General features: G+C 37.5%; 1 protein-coding gene across 3 annotated transcripts in view; it reads right to left on the bottom strand.

Annotated features, from left to right (window-relative positions):
- The window catches only part of LOC149151091 (putative serine/threonine-protein kinase), a 226,933-nt gene extending 208,497 nt beyond the window's left edge, over positions 1-18,436 (bottom strand). For 2 of the 3 annotated variants that reach the window (XM_089437819.1, XM_089437825.1), the window contains exon 1: positions 18,270-18,435. The gene's annotated coding sequence lies outside the window, so the exon portion shown is untranslated. Of the gene's footprint in view, positions 1-18,269 lie in introns of all 3 variants that reach the window. The other variant, XM_089437821.1, reaches the window with a different exon arrangement.
- Positions 18,437-21,508: the final 3,072 nt, after the last annotated feature.

The following is a 21,508-nucleotide window of genomic DNA, read 5'->3' as shown; positions in this document are numbered from 1 at the left end:
AGAAATCTAACTTAACAGACTTTAGACTAGGAAGTAACTTACGATCAGATAAAATCTTTAAACCTCTTTCGCTCATATGGCCCAACCTTTGATGCCATAAACGAATAGAATTACTGTCATTTTCAGACACTATAGAAACATAATCTGACTCTGTTCTTCCTTCTAACTGAAAAAGATTTCCAACCTTCTTTGCTTTCATTACTAGTAAAATTCCTTTATAAATTTTCATTACTCCACCTTGAATAAAGGTTTTATATCCATTTGTGTCCAGTACTCCTAATGAAATGAGATTTTTCCTTAGTTCAGGTACATGTCTTACATCAGTTAAAATTTTATTTGTCCCATCAAACATTTTAAGCTGAACAGTTCCAATTCCCACAATGTTGCATGTGACATCATTTCCCATGTAAACTACTCCATCATTGATTGGTTTATAAGTTTTAAACCATTCCCTATGAATACACATGTGATTTGATGCACCAGAATCTAACAGCCAATGTTGATCATGACTAGACAAATCAACTAATAACACTTCATCACTCATACCTCTCTTGGATGCCGAACCTGTATTTGTCATGTTTGCTTCTTGTTTCGCTGTTGAAGAGTCTTCTTTGGATGCTTGCTGTCTCTTCCAACAATCCTTCTTCAAATGTCCCGATTTGCCACAAAACCAGCACTTTACCTTACTCTTCTTCCCTTTCGATTTTGAACGCGAGTCGTTGTGCTTACTGGAGCGTCTTTCTCTAGAACGACCTCTAGCCATCATTGCTTCTGATGTAGAGGTTTCTGAATTTGACCTCTTTCTTGTCTCTTCGGACAACAAAGCTCCAACATCATCAAATTCAAGGGTTTCTGATATACTTAGACTTATAGAAGTAACAAAATGATCCCATGACTCAGGCAACGAGCATAATAAAGTTATAGCTTTATCTTCTGATTCAAATTTTACTTCTATACTTTCTAATTGCACCATGAGAGTATTAAAGACATTCAAATGATCAGTAATAGCTGTACCTTCCTTCATGCGCAGACTGTACAATTGTCGCTTCAGAAGAATCCTATTGGTCAAGGATTTTGTCATGTACAGCTTCTCAAGCTTTGTCCACAAACCAGCAGCAGTTTTCTCTGACACGATGTTAAACAAAACATCATCCGCCAAACACAGTCGAATACCGCTCAGAGCTCTTCCATCCAATTCATTCCATTCATCATCTGTCATGGGGTAAGGCTGTTTGGATCTTCCCAACAGCGCCTTCGCCACGCCTTGTTGCACAAGCAGATCATGCATCTTCACTTTCCAGATTTCGAAGTTATTTTTGCCATTGAACTTCTCGATCTCAAAACGAGCACTTTGAGTTTTTGCCATGTTGTATCAATCAAACAATCTCCAATTCCAAATTAAAAAATCCCTCTGTCGTACCGTGTAATCACAATTTTAAAAGAAAAAACAAAAAAATTGCAGGTTTACCAGAGGGAAAATGTACCGGGCGCTCCTTGACAGCGGAAAACCCGCGCCTAAAACACAATCCACTACCTAGCGCTCCTTTGACAGCAGATGCTCCGCGCCAGAGCAAAATCCGTATAAGTGACGAAAAATTGGCGCTCTTAATCCCGTCGATTCCGCGCCAATCAGGATATTAGAGCTCTGGCGCGAGTATTAGACTCGGATCCGCGCCAATTGGCGCTTCTGTTCCAAAATAAACCGCGCCAACCCGTTCACTGTGAGAAATTGGCGCGACTGTCTCTGCCGAAACCGCACCAATCGCCGGAACTCCACCTTCAGCAGCTCTGTCACACGCACCAGCTCCACAACCAGAGTCCTGTAGGTTATGGGCCCTCCACACTTCCGCTGCACCGCTCTGATACCACTTGTTAGACTTAACAATGCGCAGCGGAAATTAAATTAAACAAAAAACATACACAGCACATTAAAAAATCACAAAACCATAACACACAGATTTAAAGTGGTTCACCCAACCAATCTGGGCTACGTCCACCAGAACAAAGGCATCGGCAATCTTATTATTCAAAGGAGATTACAACAATTCTAATTCTTCACACATACTCTCAGCTCACCCTATTTTCTCTACACACACTCTTCCAATCCTCTACGGGATTACATTTCTATATAGCTGGAGCATAAAACTGAATCATAAATTCCCTCACAACAAATATAGGATACATTAACTTCTCCTCAAAAAATACTGGAGCTAATATAGCAACTAATCCTATTGTTGTCACATACATGAGATTTTTCCCAAATTTAATAAAACAGAAAATCTCAACAGAAAGCTAACAATGGAAATGGAAGTAGGCACTATCCCAGGTATCAAGGCAGCAAGAGGGGTGGACCCCATAAATCACGCCCTCTTTGCAGATGACTCTCTCCTTTTGGGAGGGGCCTTGATTAAGATAGCAAAGGCTTTCAAAGAAATCCTTCAACACTTCTGCTTAATCACAGGAGCCTTGATCAATAAAAGAAAAAGTGCGGCTTATGGCTAGAATGTAGATCACCCTACTATCCTTCGTATTGCCTGCATATTGGGATTCGCTGGGTATGACAAGTGGGAAAAGATCAATATCTAGGCGTTCCCTTAACCTTGGGAACAAACCCTCCCTCCCTATGGACTGAAGTAATTAGCAAGATAAAAGCAAAAATAGCATATTGGGGAGGCCAATGGCTAACAAAGGCAGGGAAGTTGGTTTTGATAAAGGCAGTCCTCTCTGCCCTTCCCATCTTCCAGTCTTCCCTTCTGCTAGCTCCTAAGTCTATCACTAAACAGATCTCCAAACTCCTTCGGGACTTCCTATGGAATGGGGGCAAGGGCAATCAGAGCAAGTTACATTTGGTAAGATGGGATATCCTGAATAGACCACTCCAGCAAGGTGGGTTACAAATACGGGATCCAGGCTTAGCAAACCTGGCTCTTGGTGGAAAAATCATATGGCAATTGTATGCAAATAAAAATCATCTTGTCAGCAAGATCCTCTGGAAGAAATACCTAAAGGGAGGCTCCCTGAGAAACCTCACAACTGCCTCTACTCCAACAAGAAAAGCAATATGGAATTTAGTCAGAAGAAGCATCGACCATATACAGCAGCATTTATACAAAATACTGGGTAATGGGCAGAGAACATTACTTTGGGAGGACACCATTCAAGGGAATGCCCCATTGGCCACCCTAAATTCCTGTAACGATTTAAAAATCTGGCTAGTGAACAAAGGACTTCTCCAGCTTGCAGACATATGTTCTTGGGACAGCAAAGGGAATTGGGCAGGATGGACTTTTCCAGGGGTTCCTGACCCTCTGGAAACACAAAAAAACTTGCTCTGTGCAGCACTTTCTGGCCTCGCCCCAGTCCATCGTACATCCAAAGATAAATGGGGGTGGGGAAGAACCGGAATTTATACAGCAACTCAAGGATTCTCCTCATTACAAGCCACACACGCATCTTTGCTGACTCCGAAGCTCTGGAAATCCGTTTGGTCCCCCTTTTGCCTTCCAAAGGTGAATTTCTTCACTTGGTTACTCATGCATAAAAAGGCACTAACAAGAGAAAATCTTAATAAAAGAGGCTTCCACGGGCCAATTAGATGTTGCCTTTGCACTTCTGCTATCGAAACCTCTGACCATTTATTGGTTGACTGTGTTTTCACACAAGAAGTTTGGAAGATGGTCCTACACGGACTTAGCATACCCACCCCTTCCCAGATTTCAGTTGTTACTCTCTACACCTCCTGGGCAGATCAAAACCCTGAGAAAAAATCTAAAAATGCAGGCTGGAAAAACATCTGGCAAGCTATTCCAAAATGCCTTTGGTGGAAAGTGTGGTTGGCTCGAAATGAGTGCGTTTTTAACAACAGGATCCCGAAATCAGTGGAAGTGGCTGCTAAAGTAAAACCTCTATTGTTGGAAATAATAAATAAATCAGCTTTTGCCTTTATATTATCTGCAGAAGTCCCTGCATGGCTAGGACCCTGCGTGCCAGGAGAAAGGAAAGATTCAATCAACAAACCGACGAAAGATCCTACTTGGTGACTGCGTCTCACTGCAAGTGACTTTCTTAAGTGGTGGCAGGAGACCCCAAAAGCCACTATCTTCTTTGATGGAGCATCCAAGGGGAATCCAGGCACTGCAGGCGCAGGGGGATTGATTCTTTCCCTAGACAGATCGGAAAAAACCAATTTCAGTTGGGGCCTAGGCACAAGTTCGAATAATCAAGCAGAGAGTTACAGCCTCCTAAAAGCGTGTCAAATTGCGAAGGAGTTAGATTACAAATTAATCCAAATATTCGGAGACTCAGAGCTTCTAATAAAGCTCTTAAACTTCGAAGATTACTTTAGTAACCCAGTTTTAAACAAAACCTTGCAGAGAATTCAAAACACTTTGAAAGACTTTGACATAGTCAACTCATATCATATTCTGCGAGATTTAAACAAACAAGCAGACTCGCTGGCAAAGAAAGCCTGCCTATTGCCTCAAGGTAACCTTAGCCTTAATGGAGGACCCTGCTCGATTCATCCTTTGCCTTAGACAATCTACAGAAGGTAGATCTGCTTTTCAAAGGGAGAGTGGTATCTGGTACCTTGAAAGTCACATTCAGGATAGCCAAGCAACAAGCAGATGGAACAACAAGCACAAGGACTATCAAGCAGAAGAAACAAGCACCAGAACGTACAGCAGTAGATGGCAGAAGGAATAGCCGCAGAAGGAACAACAACCAGAATGAACAGCAGCATAAGGAACAGCATCAGAAGGAACAACAAGCAGAAGGAACAGCAGAAGAAGGAACAGTAGCAACAGCAGAAGGAACAGCAAGCAGATTCAGGAACAGCAGCAGAAAGAACAGCAATCAAAAGGAACAGCATCGGAAGGAACAGCAGCAGAACGAACAACATCTGAAGAAACAACAAGCCGAAGGAACAGCGACAGAAGGAACAGCATCCGAAGGAACAGCAAGCCGAAGGAACAACAGGGTGAAGGAACAGCAGATCGAAGGAACAGCGTCCAAAGGAACAACAAGCCGAAGGAACAGCAACAGAAGGAACAGCACTCCGAAGGAACAACAGGCTGAAGGAACAGCATCCGAAGGAACAGCAACCGAAAAAACAGCAGGCCGAAGGAACAACAAGCGAACGAATAATAGCAAAAGGAACAACAAACTTAAGGAACAGCAAAAAGAAAAGCATAAGGAAAAGGTTGCATAATTTGCTCTCCCTGAGATAAAATGTAAGACAAAAAATAAGAATAGCCAAAGAACTTTTGAATATAAGCATAGGAGAAGGGACTACCATCAGCTCATTCTCATTGCTCAGTTTTAAAAAGCTACTGTCGATTGTAATAGGAGCTTGCTCCACTTTTGGCAATAAATACATTATCCGTCTTTGTTAAAAAAAATTAGTTGTGAAAATTCAAACATAAAGTCTATGTGATGACATGCAACAGTTTCTCTATTAATTGAAGAATTTATCCATCAGTTAAAGAGATAAGGATGAGTTCTATATTGAGTAGTAATTAGTTGGCTCAGTTAACTGAGTCAAGTCCAGTTATATTTGATTTAAACAGTTTGTTTAAATTAAGTTCAGTTAATTAATGCATACTTGCATATAACTGTTGTTCTTCAGATAACTGAATATTCTCTCATGAATAACTCATGCATGTCAGTTCAGACAGAGACCCAGTTGAGATCAGAGAAGGGACAGTGTACTATCAGTTGGATGAATGTTTTTCCTATAAAGGAAGCTCATCCATGAGAAGGATTTATCTCCTTCAGGATTGCGTAGTTGGATCAGAGGTTAGTGAGTGTGTGAAGAGGCTAATTCACACAAATGGCTGCACTGGACCCCAATCAAAATTGCGCAAAGAAATAGGATGCTTGGAGGGCAGACCAGAAGTTAGATAGAGGCCTTTGACTGTCTATGAGCAGCACAGGTATTGCAGAGAGAGTAGGATAGCTTTTGAGTTGATTCTTTTTGTAATACTGGCTATATTTCCACTTGTATGATAATACAGAGTTGGGTTTTTAGGCTCAGGCTTTCCCCAGGTTATATCTTCTGTGTTATGTGTGATTGATTCCTACTTATCAGTTATATGTGTTCTTATTGATGTTGCTCATGTTTGATTAAGCTTCCGCTAAATTGTTTGTAGAAGAAGATCAAGTGTTTTGCTTTAGTATATTGCATTACCAGGAGATCTACAGTGGGAATTTCTACATGGTATCACAGCTAGTTGATTTGTAGAAAAATTCTACATGGTATCAGAGCAAAGGCGATCAAAGCGGAGAACAGTATACGAAGAAGAGAATTCAAAGTAAAAAAAAAAAATTGGGCCACGAGTTTTCATAGCAGATCTGAAAATTTTTGTGCAAAATTTTCATAAACAAATAGCAGATCTGGATTCCTTGCGGAAAAAGACCCAAATTCAAAAAAAAATCGGCTAAATCGGAGTTCAGATGAAGGAGATATCGCTGATTTAAAATCAGCGCTTTTTCCAAAAAAATTCGTGACGGCGGGAAAAATGAAATAGATTGGTGTGCTAGCCAAGACCCTGTATGCACTTGAGATACAAGATGCATGCAAAGCCTTGAGGAGCAAGGCAAAGGTTAGATACTTGGTGGTTGAGAGGGAGAGTAAATTACCTCTCAACATGCAACGCCGGAAGAAGTCTCAGACAATTGTGGAGGAGCCACAATTGGTGAAGTAGCTTCAGGAGGTTGTGGAGCAGCCACAACTGGGGAAGCCGAGAGGAGACATAGTGGAGGCATCCACTCATGCAAAGACCTCCAGTAAGGGGAAACTTCGAGCCAGGAGGGCAGAGGGATCACATGCAGCCATACCTCCAGGTAAGAGGTGGGGCGATGTGGAGTGATCGTCCCAAGGAGAAGGGGCAAGATCCTTGAGGTGCCCAACCTCTTTGATTCAACTTTGCTACAGGAGCCCCGATGAGGAGTAGCACGACTGACTGATTGGGTAGAGACAGATGCGGATGGAGTGGCAGAGAGAGCTACAGTGCAGGAGTCCCAGGACTATGTAGAGCTAGCAGGCTGCAACAATGCAAGAGGAACATAAGTGTTGCACCAGTGCAGGATGGCACAAAGAGGTGTGCAACGGTGCGAGATGCATGGAGTGTTGCAGCAGCTCAAAGGTCAGAGAGAGAGCACTTGTCAGCAGTAGGTAGAGCTTCAGCATCAGAGTATGTTTCTAGCCCAACAAAGAGATCAGTTGGGAGTTTTTTTTGCTCCAAGAGTTGCTGGAGCAACCACACTTGGTAGGAGTGTTGCATGCAGAACATTCCAAAGGTACAAGATCGAGTTCGAGTTGAAGCCTTTCTTGTTGAGAAAGAGTGTTGAAAATGGCAACAAGAAATGCTAAAAATAGCACTACTATAAATAGCAGTTTGAGTACCAGTGTTGGATTGGGCAACAGGGAATGAAAAATGGAAGTGCTAAAAATAGCATTCTATTTTTAGCAGTTCAGTATGGATTCCTATTTTAGTCAGTCCCTGGACTAGAAATAGGAAGTAAAATTCGAATTTGAACTTAACAGCTGTTTGAAAATAAATTAATTAATTCTCCATGAGTTAATTAGTTGTGGAAATTCAAACATAAAGTCTATGTGAGGACATGCAACAGTTTCTCTATTAATTGAGGAATTTATCCATAAGTTAAAGAGATAAGGATGAGTTCTATATTGAGTAGTAATTATTTGGCTCTGTTAACTGAGTCAAGTCCAGTTATATTTGATTTAAACAGTTTGTTTAAATTAAGTAAGTTCAGTTAGTTAATGCATGCTTGCATATAACTGTTGTTCTTTAGATAACTGAATATTCTCTCATGAATAACTCATGCATGTCAGTTCAGATAGAGGCCCAGTTGAAATCAGAGAAGGGACAGTGTACTATCAGTTGGATGAATGTTTTTCCTATAAAGGAAGCTCATCCATGAGAAGGATTTATCTCCTTCAGGACTGTGTAGTTGGATCAGAGATTAGTGAGTGTGTGAAGAGGCCAATTCACACAAGTGGCTGCACTGGACTCCAATCAAAATTGCGGAAAGGAATAGGAGGCTTAGAGGGCAGAACAGAGGTTAGATAGAGGCCTTTGACTGTCTATGAGCAGCAGAGGTATTGCAAAGAGAGCAAGATAGCTTTTGAGCTGATTCTTTTTGTAATATTGGCTATATTTCCACTTGTATGATAATACAGAGTTGGGGTTTTAGGCTGAGGCTTTCCCCGGGTTATATCTTCTGTGTTATGTGTGATCGATTCCTTCTTATCAGTTATATGTGTTTTTATTGATGTTGCTCATGTTCAATTAAGCTTCCGCTAAATTGTTTGTAGAAGTAGATCAAGTGTTTTGCTTTAGTATATTGCATTACCAGGTGATCTACAGGTGGGAATTTCTACATTGAAGATTCCTCTATTTTCCCTGTTAGAGTTGGAGATGATCCTCATCATCATACTTTTGGCCCTAGTTCAACTACTTTGAAGAGAGCACTGACCCATAAAAAGATTGACTCTTTCTTTGTACCCTGCACCACCCCTAGTTCTCAGCCCATCATTGATGCTAAATGGAAGAAGATATAGAAGGAGGTTGCATATGAATGCATTGCTAGATGGTGGTATGATGTAGACATACCTTTTAATGCCACTAATTCCACATATTATCAACCTATGATTGATGTTATAGCTTCCTGTGGACCAGGCTACAAAGGCCCTAGCTTTCATGATATTAGGGGGCCACTTTTACAAATTGAAGTCCAAAGAATATAAGAGTGCCTTATAAAGTTCAAGCAATTATGAACCAAAATAGGGCACAGTTATGTCTAATGGATGGACTAATAACAAATCTCGCACCATTTTAAATTTCTTAATTGTTTGTCCAACAGGTACTATGTTTCTCAAATTTGTTGATGCATCTGATCAGGTGAAGGATGCACAATTACTATTTCATCTTTTAGATGAAGTGGTTATGGAAGTAGGGGTTGACAATGTTGTACAAGTGATCACAGATAATGCCTCCAACTATGTTGTAGTTAGAAAGATGTTGGAGGAAAAACACCCCACCATTTAGTGGACTCCATGTGCAGCCCATTGTTTGGACCTCATGCTTGAGGATATTGGCAAAATTGAGTGGGTGAAGAAGTGTGTGGAAGAAGCAAAATCCATAACTAGATACATCTACAACCACTCATGGGTTTTGAACCTTACGAAAAAGCACACTGAAGGCTTGTTCAATCAGCCATTACACGATTTGCAACAAACTTTCTTCCATTGCAATTCCTTGCTAAGCAAAAATCCAACTTGAGGAAGATGGTTTCTTGTGATGAATGGAATGAATCTCGGTGGAGCAAAAAGGATGAAGGGAAATAGATGGTTAACCAAGTGTTTGACAAAAAAAATTGGTTGAAAGCAAACAAGATTGTGCTATTTAGTGAGCCTCTTGTGAGAGTGTTGCAGATGGTGAATGGTGATAAACTCATAGGTTTTGTTTATGAGGCCATTGACCAGGCCAAAGAAAAAATAAAGTCAGCATATCGGGATAGAAGGACGAAGTACTTTCTTCTATGGAGAATCATTGATGAAAGATGGAACAAACAACTCCATAGACCTTTACATGCAACTGGCTACTACTTAAATCCAAGGTATGTAATTTTGGATTTCAATGTTTATAAGTTTTGTCATTCATTATTAATTAGAAAAGTTTTACCAAATATTCGAAACCGATTGATGAATAGTTTTTTGTTTTTTGAACTTTGAAGGTACCATTACACTACAAATTTGGAGGAAGCTAGGGAGGTCCTAAGGGGATTGTATAGATGCATTGAGCGCATGGTCCTAGATCCCAAGATTCAAGATCAGATTCATACCGAGCTCTTGAATTTCAGTGAGAGCATCGGTACCTTTGGCATGTCTATGGCTATAATAAATAGAGCAAGGGATCCCCAAAGTAAATTTGTAAATTATATTACTCATTGTAATTGTTGAGTCCAAGTTCTCAGTCATTTGCTAATACTTCTTTGCTTTCCACCTTTTTTGCAACGTATTGGTGGCAACAATTTGGTAGTCAATGCCTTGAATGCAAAAATTTGCAATTTGAATATTGAGCTAAGCATGTAGTGCTTCAGGGTGTGAGCGGAATTGGAGTGTGTTTGAGGCTTGAGCATATACACACTAAGAAGAGGAACCATTTGGAGCAAATGTGGTTGAATGATATGGTTTATGTTCAATACAATATTAGTTTGAGGCGTAACCAATCGTTGAACAAACCCCTAAATCAAGCAACATAGTCTTGTGTAACTTTGATCCAACATCTGAATGAGTTTTGGAGAGTCAGTAACTAGCATTTGACAATGAAGACCATTCTTAGTTGGACACAGACCCACCTCCACAAGTTGCAGAGGGAGGGGAGATATATCACAGGTACCACCTTCAGGGCCAGGGGAATCAAGTCGCAATCCCACTACAGACTTGGAGGCTACTCATTCTACAAATGAGGATGAGGAGGAGGATGATTCTAATGATGACAATTAGCACTCGTAGCTATAGTATTGTAGTATCATGCTATTTTAGACTATAGAGGCCATTTAGAGCCTACTTCTTGATGTATTTTGGTTCAGCAATGTTTTGTGCTAAGCATTATTTTGGTTATATTCACTATTACTTGCTATATAAATAAAAACTTTTGCATATTTGTGTATAAATGGTTTTGATTCATATGGATGCACATTATTATATATGTTTTTCTTTAAAAAATGAATATTTTGTGTGTTTTTGGTCAACCGGTTTTTTGATCTGGTTTTTTACCAATTCCGGTCCGGTTCCATCTAGTTCCCGATCCACAATGTTTTCTGCTTCGGTTCTGATAACATTGATGCAAAGATTTCTTCTCGCCATTTAAAGGACCTCCTCTTCTATGTAGATTCAATGAAATTTAAGAATACTATCTCCTATTCTTCAAGCATGTACTTGGCGCTGTCATGGATCACTAAATGAATATTGTTTAATTATTCTTCTCTTGCTCCAATCATATCATTTATGTCTTATGATATCATGCATGATGTTCCACTTCATATCCTGATGTGGCCTATTCTACTCCATATAGTCTCCTATTGTATGGATGAAGTGGAATTAGTCAAATATATACTAATACAATTAGGGCAGTTGAAAATACATAAAATGTATTGTACACTGCAATGAGTACTTCAGATATAAAGCAAATATATGAAGGTACTTATCATTTCCTCCTTGCTTAGGAAGAAATTATCCCCAATTTCTAGATGAACCTCTTTAATTGTAGTTTCCAATCATGGGAGTTGATAAGGTACCTTGGGAAACTTTTGATGACAACTAGTCTAGTGAACACGTGCAAGCATTTCTATAGTTTACTTCAGTACACTTGTACATTATCTTTTATCATTTTGGGTGACTTGATCCAAATGAATCACTCACCTACTTTATTAATGTTTATTGGAGGCTTTGTCAAAGATCATCACTCTCCTATAGTTCTATAATCCTATACATCTAATACAAATCAATGTACAACATGTGTATAGCTTCAGCAACACTCTTTATGCTTGCATACTTCTCTTTCGGGCTTTTACTAGTATGTCAATATCTTTCCATTGTTGGGACTGTAAATATATCAATTTGTATCATAGCTTTAAGATTAGGGACCTTCAAGAGCTTTGCCATTCCAGTCTCCTTTCAAAACTTTTTCCCCCAGCCTGAGTCCTCCTTTTAGTTTACTCTCAAGTCATTTAAGGATTTTGTAGACACGTTGACATTACCAATTCATGTCTCCCAGCCTAATACCCCCTAATATTTCATAAGGGTAACTCGTGATTTTTATCACAATGGATGTGTTCGCAGCATGGTACATATGGCTTTGGATGGATTAGAGGTACACACCTTCATGAAGATCTTCCTGTTATGACAACTTTGTTTGCAACCATGTGCTTGGCTTGGAGATAGTACTATTATTTGATTCAGTAAGTGCTTTTGTTGGAGAAGACTCACTTTCTCTTTTTGGATTGTTATGTTTGAAGGCTCGTCTATTGTTGCACCCGTAATGTTGCATACTTTTCATTGATATTTTGATAATTTTCATGGTATATTTACTTGGTCTATGAAACGCTCTAGTGATTTGGACAGTTTGGCATTGGTCTGACATTCTCAGAGGGGCTAGTCATTCACATAATTGGAGGTAGTGGGACCTTGTTTTGCATTTATTCCTGGATCAGTCCAATATGATGCTCATATATTTCTGTAGTTTGATCTATACGCTTTTGGATTCACATGGTTGTTTATTTTCAGAGGTTATATGAGGTCAACCATCATACATCTCCTGGAGGAAGGTATAACAGCTATATTAATATCTTCTTGTGTGGACGTCCTAGCATATGTGGGCCTTTTCTGCCTTGAGGAGTGATCTTTGGAGGGTTGACTTTACATATATATGGAGTGCTCCCTCTTTCTTTGCTATATATGGCACGTTGTTCACATTGCAGATTTAGAGACGCTACCCCTTTTTTCTCAGGTCACATGGACTCAAATCTGGCAGCAGATATATTACCCTTGTCATTAGGGCTCCAAATCCAAAATATATCAGTCATGGTGGATGTGGAATAGGGTTCAAGCTCAATCTACATAGTGAACTATTAATGATATCAGCAAGAAGACGTTCTGGTGCGAATGAGCACAGATCAGAAGTTTTTTGAAGCAGTGTACAGTCTGGCTGAATATGACAGCACATGACAAGCAGCATCAACAATTTCTGTCTAGCCTAACTTGAGGTCTGATTGTAGGTGTTCCTCGTGAGTGGGATGATTGATATATATGCTACAGATCCCATTGGACGTTTTATCTACACTAAGAAAGCCGTTGATGTCTCTCCACCATTACATCCTTCTTAAAAGAGCTTACATCTGAATATTATGTTTTTTGTTTGTTCATCTCATCATATGTTTGCCTGGCTGCTTTTAATATTTTGAGCTGTTGAATCGGTTGGAAATATTGACATGATTCTCGATGCAACTACAAATTTCTATAAAACCTATATTTGGGCAGTCCTGGATCAACCTCTATACAATAAACTTTCAATGCCATAGCAGCTATAATTCTGTCATCATCTTCAACAATGCTGAGATCAGCTATTTCCTTGACAGTATTTGCAGGCAATTACCAGCACTAAATCATTAACCGCATGGTGAAAACCAGATTATAAAAGAGGTAATTATTCGTATTAGAATATATCTCTATTTAGTAATGCTCAGTGTTTTAGCTGTTTCTATTTTTTCTTTTAGCAGTTTCTTAGATGAAACTGTTTGTTCTATATTCTACATAGAAACCTGATGTTTCTATTATTGTAAATATCTTTGTATTATCATTGAGCTGTTTGCTCCAGGTTAATCAATTCATTCAACATTCTTTTATGGTATCAGAGCAAGGTTAAGAGATTTTTTTTCTTGAACAGTAATTCTCTTTGCACCGAAATCTCTTGAGTCCTTTCTAAGGTCGAGCCCTCTGTAAGCCAGGCAGCCTTCACTGAGTCTTAGCCTCGGCTTTGCTCGCTGTGATAAAAGCTTACAGTCATCCATCTCGATACAGAAATGGATTCTTCTCTTGCATGATCATTTTATTAAAGAAATAACTTTGTGGCGGTGACTGTTTTCGTGGGAGCGGGATTTTTTTGGCTGGCCAGTTTTGCTTGGAATCGCGGATCCGGCTATCTTCTTCTTCACCAGGCGGCTACTCGACCACACCGTGGAATTTCTCAGCATTTGTGATCCAGGTGTTTTCCTCTCAAATCTCATTTGTTTGTTTGAAAATCGGAGTTGTGGTTTGAAAAATCGATCTGCGGGCATCTGTCATTTTTTTAACTACTGTTAAACGCTGTCAAAATCGTGGATTATGTACCCGAGGATATACAGTTTTGAAACCCGTGGATTTATAAGTCAAACCCGTGGAAGTATATTTATAACCAGCAGTCTTTCATGAACGAACAAAGCATGTGGAAACTCACTGCCACTACATTCGACAGCTGGTTGAAGACGGCTCAGTTCAGTTGCACTATGTTCCCACAACAGAGCAGCCCGCCGATATTTTCACCAAGCCTCTTGGTCCTGATAAATTTGTAAAATTTCGCGGGTCTATTGGTGTTGTAAATAGATTGAGCATTAAGGGAGGGTATTAGAATATATCTCTATTTAGTAATGCTCAGTCTTTTAGCTGTTTCTATTTTTTCTTTTAGCAGTTTCTTAGATGAAACTGTTTGTTCTATATTCTACATAGAAACCTGATGTTTCTATTATTGTAAATATCTTTGTATTATCATTGAGCTGTTTGCTCCAGGTTAATCAATTCATTCAACATTCTTTTAATTCGTAATTGTATAATGGTAGATCACACAGGCATATCCAACTGTACAATGAACTGAAGAGTTCCCAGTAGCAACTATTGTGTCTGTCAAACTGAATCACTTTCCATATTCAGTCACATTTGCTAAATGAATGAATTCTAGCATATCTCTATCCACCTTACCTTAAGCAAGGAATACTACTGGAGGGGATTTTCTCCTGATTTATTTAGGGTTCTCAGATCTGTAATATCACATCCATCACCCATTCTATTATTCCTTTGAGAAATGGTTTAATAAATGCACTTCCACAAGTATGTTTTGGATTCTACAGTGATATGAAGATCTGAGCCACGACTTGGAGTTCTTGACCCCTATATCTACTCATTTTTTCAAAGTTACAATACCGACACAGACATGGTTTTTCAGACCTTTTATAGAGAAATTGCTACTTTTGTTGAGTTGTATCATAGTCCTATGTTCCAAAATCTGTGTTTTAAAATTTTTGAATATTTTTAAAAATTTCAAATTCCTTTTGTAATCCTTGTCCTCTCATTCCTTGGAATTTGGGGTGCCTTCCAACTGTCACTGAAATCTATACCTGTTACCCCATCCCCAAAACTCAGTGTACATAGAGAAATGTCACTATGCCTCAAGAACCACCTCATTCTAATAAATGTTTAGTTATGCGTCTTTTTCCCTTAGGCGGCATATAAAATTGTTGTATAAACACCGAAAAGATGACATTTTCATTTATACATCAACGATTTAAAACTGTGGTGTGATTTACCATGTTATCCAATTGCTGTAAAATGAATATAATTTTTCTAATTTTATTGAAATCATCTTTATGAAATAGTGGTAATGGACCTGTTAGTAGACCACAGAGTTAAGATCCAAAGCATGTAAGATGAAATTAGCTCTCTTCGTCCACAAGTGGTGGTTTTCAAGAATCTCCTAGTCGACTGCAACTTAGTACTTCTTCATTGGAGGTTTCTCTCAGCCCTGTCTGCTCAAATTTGCCTGAATAAACAAAATGATGCCTCTTTTGGACGACTCTACCCTGGGTCAAGAGGATATCTCCGCTTCCAAAGCCTAGTTAGTATGTTTTTTCGATGCATAAAAATTTTGGCCTCTTTCTGGCAAATATGGCTTCACTCTAGTATTCCCTTACAGCAGTGTTGTAGGTAACTGTAGGATTTTGCTAGACTATGAGAAGTACTGTTTTGAAGATTGCGGAAGCAGGAGCTTCAAATTTTGTAACTTTTGATGTATGGTCATGTCCCCAAACACAGATTTTTAAAACAAATCTTTGCTGTTATGATTAAAAAAATCATCTTCATGAAACACAAATATAACTGGATAAATTTTTTAAAACAATTTCATATTTTTCAAGAATTGTGTTCTTGTAAGTATGTTGACAAAAATCCTGCTAAAAAGAAAGACCATTTGCAAAATGTTGATTTGCAAGTTACCAAAATACCAGTCCCCTTTCCAGGGGCTCGTGAGATATAAGACTAACCAGACTATACTGAAAAGTGAGATAATAAATGAAAGACATGACCATTGAGAGCCAAGGTACACTGAACCATTATCACTTACAAAAGTGAATGATCCTAGTTTACAGAATTGCACAAGAGAATTTTTGTTCTCTTCCAAGAATTCTGCTAAATAATTGAGTAAATGTCAACCAACCTTGTAAATTGCTTCCAATCCCATGTAACTTGCTAAGGGATACTTATATTGGGAAGGACCCATGGGTAGAGAAATTGCAAAAGGAGATATGCTATAAAACCATGCGTTCCAAAAACAGCGTAATGTAAGCTTATTACTAAAAGTTGAGAGAATGCAATCCTCACTCTCAACTGATATTCTGAACACAAAATTTCAGCATCCAACTTTAACATATCTATTAACTTGAAGACCCCTCTTTGATGTATTCTAGTTACCTTGAATTTTATGTTCTACAAACAACAATGCAAGAGCTGCCTGATTACCACCGAGTGTAAGACTTGTTCCTTTTATATTACTAGTGAATTGAATGCCTTCTGCTCCATTTGGCTTTTGAAAAGCTAAAGTATCACCCTTGGTGAATTTCTAATTCCTTGAGTTTTGGTTGCCAATCTCTCAATCTTCATCGCAATCAATTTCTTAGATCATCAGTGTTCGAAGAAATTGTTCCTTGAATAAAACTAACCCAGATCCATCTAAACCTTGGTCTGAAATGCACCTCAAGATTGTGAAGCTCAATGTTGCACATCTCAAGTTCTAATATTTGATAGCGAGGCCATTTGTATGAATTCAAGATATGCATCCTCGAGCATTGTAACCTCAAGGTGTGTATCAGACCTGGGTTTTGTCAAGGTGCGTATCAGACCTGGGTTTCAACGGGTCTGGGCTAGTGTCAATTTTCAATGCACCCAATGCTGCACCATCCAGACTCAATGCACTTTTACATGGACACTCGCACAAAGAGTTGATGGATCACCTCCACCCCCACAAACCATTCCCTGTCATCCTGGCTGTAGAATGCAACTTGCTTCTCTCAGTGAAGTAATAAAAATTGAATGGATGCCATACACAGTGCACCTATGCACTTTATCCTATTTTATTGTTGTTTGTCAGAATTGGTTTGCAAACCATGAATGGTATCCCTTCAAGCCTCTTGGACATCCCATACGATTGACGTTCTTTATTTTTGTTTGATGTTTACATAGATGTAATCATTTCAGCCCTTAAAGGTGTAGCAAAAAAACCAATTAGATTTTTATCAAGCAGTCAGTTTCCTCCAGGTTTTTCTATTTCATGGATGTAGCGAGCACATTATGAAAACCCTTTCTATGTGTTAGTGCAGGAAAAGTGTCTGTTTAGATTGCAAAAATTTCCAGCATTTATGGGAAGAATATTTTCCAGTGCCTATCGGAAAATGGAGTTTGTATCTTAGCATATAGGTTCCTGTGCTCAGTACAGTTATTTCCCAACAAAAATTATCAGATCACATCCATGATTGGAATCAGACAAAACTCAAATATCAGCTTTAACTTTTCTGCTACTTATCTAAAACTTCCAACCAAGAAACCAACGTTGAAAATGTTTTGTGTTTGGGCACTGACTGGAAAATTTTTCACAGTCGCTCTTATTAGGATCTGATATCTCCTGGTCAGCAAATGTGCAAAAGTACTTAATTTCTGCCCATTATCAAAAAATAAACCCTCTCACACTGTAAGGAAGTTCTGTTCACATCTCGGGGGGTTATTAATGTAGCAAGAAATCTCAATATAGAGATATGCCATTGCACACAACCAATCACAAGCTAAAAACAACCCACAAGGCATGATACCTAAACTGTCAGTGATGTTAATACCAAAGTGAGGTTGCTATGGAATGAAAGTGAAGACTTGAGTCCCAATTCAGAGTCCCAAATCATTTGAATTGGTGAAACGTTTATGTGGGTAATGCCTTGAAAATCATCCCTATCCTGTTCATTAACAAGCATATGGGATTATTTGCAACATACAATTTCGGAAAATATTAATGTAAAACAAAATCCGAACATAAAGATATAAAGATATGTCACTGTAATCAGAGAATTACAACATCACATATATAGTAATCATGATACAAGAACCACCCACAAGGCTCAAGAAGAAAGCTGCCTGCCAGTACCGAGGCAGGTGCTATCACATGAACCCAGAATTGGGAACGAGGATAATATGGAGAAGTATTGCAAGAAAAATCAAGAATTCCGGATACTCATTGAAAGCAAAGCCCATATCATATAATCTGTTGAAAACATAAGGCGGCACATCGAGAAGCGCAATTCAGATATTCAATAATTGGGTTTGGGAACATTTAAAGATATGTATCAACAGCTTGGGTACAGGGAAACCAAATGCACTGAATAGTTTTACTTACTCTGCAACTGCGGATGCCAGGAGGAGTTGGTGGGTTGTTTCATTATTCTTCTTTCATTTATTCGTTCACGGTTGAAGAGGCAGAGGCTTATGCCGTCGAAGAATAATAGCGAAAGTCAGATGAAGAGATGCACCATTTGTTAAAGAACAAATAAAGTCGTGTATCTCTACACATCGCAATTTTCAGCTGGGCCATTTTCGCCGTTCTCTTTGAATGGCGTACACAACGTGGGGATTATGACTCAATGGGTTTGGTGCGAGCCAACAGGGACTTTCGTTAAGTTGAACGGAGTAGGTTGGCTGTTGGTTTGACAAATTTTGAGGGGAGATTTGACAATTAAAGTTTCTTTTTCACCGTGAGAGGTTAACTTTTTTGATCATTACAAAGCAAAAAAAACATTTTATATTTTGGTTTTGAAAGTTTTAATATTCGATTATTTTATATATGTTTAATCTATATTTTATTTAAGTATTGAGGAGTTTCCGCATTATATTATATTAGATTTTGTATTTTGTATTTTAGTTTTAAAATTTTTAAGATTAAGCATATTTTATATAAGTTTAAATTTAAAATATTAGTGTGAATTTATATATTATTTAATAATAATTTATTAATTACAAAAATCTATTTAAATATAAATATTTTATTTAAGATAAATTTATATTGGTATATTATTTATGTTAATAAACCATGTATATGTGTTTAGAGTTTAGAATTACGTAATCAAATATTTAATATTTATAAATTATTAAAAAATAATATCAAATATGTATTAAAAAACATGTAACCAAATATTTAATATTATGAATGGATAAAAGACAATCATGTTAAATAAAATTGTTTTAAATTTTTATTTTTTTAATTAATTTTCTTGTATTATGTGTGTTATATAATTTCTTTAGTGGTTACTTGTAAAATGCACTTTGCTTCTTTTTATGTGATTATAAATTAAATATTCAATCAGAATACATTACAATTTTCAAAGTCCAAAAAATATATATATTTTATTAAATTTTTATTATGATATAGTAACTTTATTTATTACAAGTTTTTCTCACTTTTTTACATATTTAAATTTTTATTTTTTAATTAATTTTCTTGTATTATGTGTGTTATATAATTTCTTTAGTAGTTACTTGTAAAATGCACTTTGCTTCTTTTTATGTGATCATAAATCAAATATTCGTGAGAATACATTACAATTTTCAAAGTCCAAAAATATATATATATTTTATTAAAATTTTATGATGATATAGTAACTTTATTTATTACAAGTTTTTCTCAATTTTTTACATATCTTTTTTTCTTACATATTCTATTTATTCAATTTGTTGTTAAACTTTCAATTTTATGAAATCTCCAACAATGTTATTTCTTATTCTAAATCCTCTCACTCACGTTATATCTTCACTTTCACCTCTTCACTTTCACCTCTTTACCTTTCAAGAAGTATTATGTGTGAAAACAACATGTTATATCTTCACTTTCACCTCTTTACCTTCGAAGAAATACCATGTGTTCAAACAAGTATGGAAGTGACTTCTTTGTAATCATTGTGTATGTATTAATATCTTCTTTCATATCATTGTATTTGTATTAAAATGACATTTCTTAGAAGCCAAACATAAACATTTACTAAAGTTTTAGGTTTTGGATTTATCATATTTTCATAAACACTTAGCCTTTAGCAAACTTTTGCCTTGTAGCCTTTCTTTAGAAAAAGTTCAGCAATCAATATCGCATTTCCATAATTTAGTTGTTAAAATATTAACTTGATCATTACCAACATAATTTTAATGGTTTTTTTAGTGTAACAAGATATTTTTATATGATTTTCAAGTGATTATAGCATTAGAAATAAACAAAATAAATATTCGACGTTAAGAACTGACTAATATTTTGGGGAAAATGAATCAATTCAGAGGGAGCTCTGTGTTTAGGGTGTGTGGTGTTGCCTATTATAACTGGGTTTTTCTCCTAGTTATTGCTTAGTCCCTTGATAATTGGCATGCCTTTGGGAACTAAACCCCCAACCCCACTTGTGAATCCTTCTCTAGAGTCTCAATTTTATTAGATCCTTCTTTATTCTTTTCTAATTGCCTTACTCCAACATTAGGTTTGACCTCCAAACTCCTTCAAGGACACACTCACCTCAATGTGGCATTAATAGACCTATGGAAAATTCAATCTCTCTCTAAGCTCTCCTCTTAGGGCCACTGTAAGATGGAAAAGGCAATGTTCATCAAATACATTCTTATTGATAATGATGCCCTCGAATAGATGGAATTATATCTACAACATGGCTCGGTACACCACTTCAATGGGACCCTAGCCTTAGTTTTCTAATTAACAATTTGGATTTCTTTCTCATGAAAACTCTTTCCCCAACAAGAAGCCTTTATCTACCCTTGTGCAAAGGGTTTCTCCATTGTCAAATTCGATCTACTTCAATAGAAATCTCACTTGATCTCAAGTCCTTAGCTTGGGGGCATGTTGTTATGTGCATGAAACCACAATTTTCTACTTTCAACCCTTCTTAAAATACATTTCCAATGGCTCTAGTATGGGTATGTCTCCTCAACCTTCCTATACAATTTGGTCTTATAAATTACTAGACATGGTATTGAAAAATTCTATTTTTTTAGTGAATAAATGAAGAAGAGACATATCACCACATGCACTCATATTTATTTAAACATGCATTTCTTCAAAGGCTCGCAAGAATAAATCCAACTTGAAGCTAAGGATTATGTTTGGAAACAAAAGATTGATTATAAACACATTAGATTTAGGTGTAAACATGTTTTGAAGTAGGGAATACAATAACCCATTGTTTGTGAGCTTCAAAAGACTAACAAACCTTGTACCAACAAATGAAGCAATAATGGATCTACTTTGTAGAAGGGTGTCATGGAACAACCACCATTTAGTGGAGAAAGAGACTTATCTAGAAAAGACTCCTCAAGTAGCCTCCCCCAAGGAAATTTCATTGCATCAACCCAATATTGGGAAGAAGCTCCTTTGCCACTTTGTAAGTCTCCAAAGTTCTTGAGCAAGGAGGAGATCATGTCCAAAATGTGAAGGTTTATGGTACTTTGTAGGATATAACATAGCATCATATAAAACTTTATTTAGTTTATGAGGAAGTGACAACAAAGGTAATTGCACCCTTCTACTCATTGGATGAAGGGAACTTTGATAATGAGATCAATGATAATTAAACAAAAGCCACAGAAGAA

Source organism: Pinus tabuliformis, chromosome 9 (assembly GCF_031772625.1).
Source record: "Pinus tabuliformis cultivar Carrire ecotype Pingquan chromosome 9, CPIR1, whole genome shotgun sequence".
NCBI classification, from domain to species: Eukaryota; Viridiplantae; Streptophyta; class Pinopsida; order Pinales; family Pinaceae; genus Pinus; species Pinus tabuliformis.
Note: the sequence above shows the minus strand (reverse complement) of the source record. Positions and strands in the feature narration are given on the sequence as shown.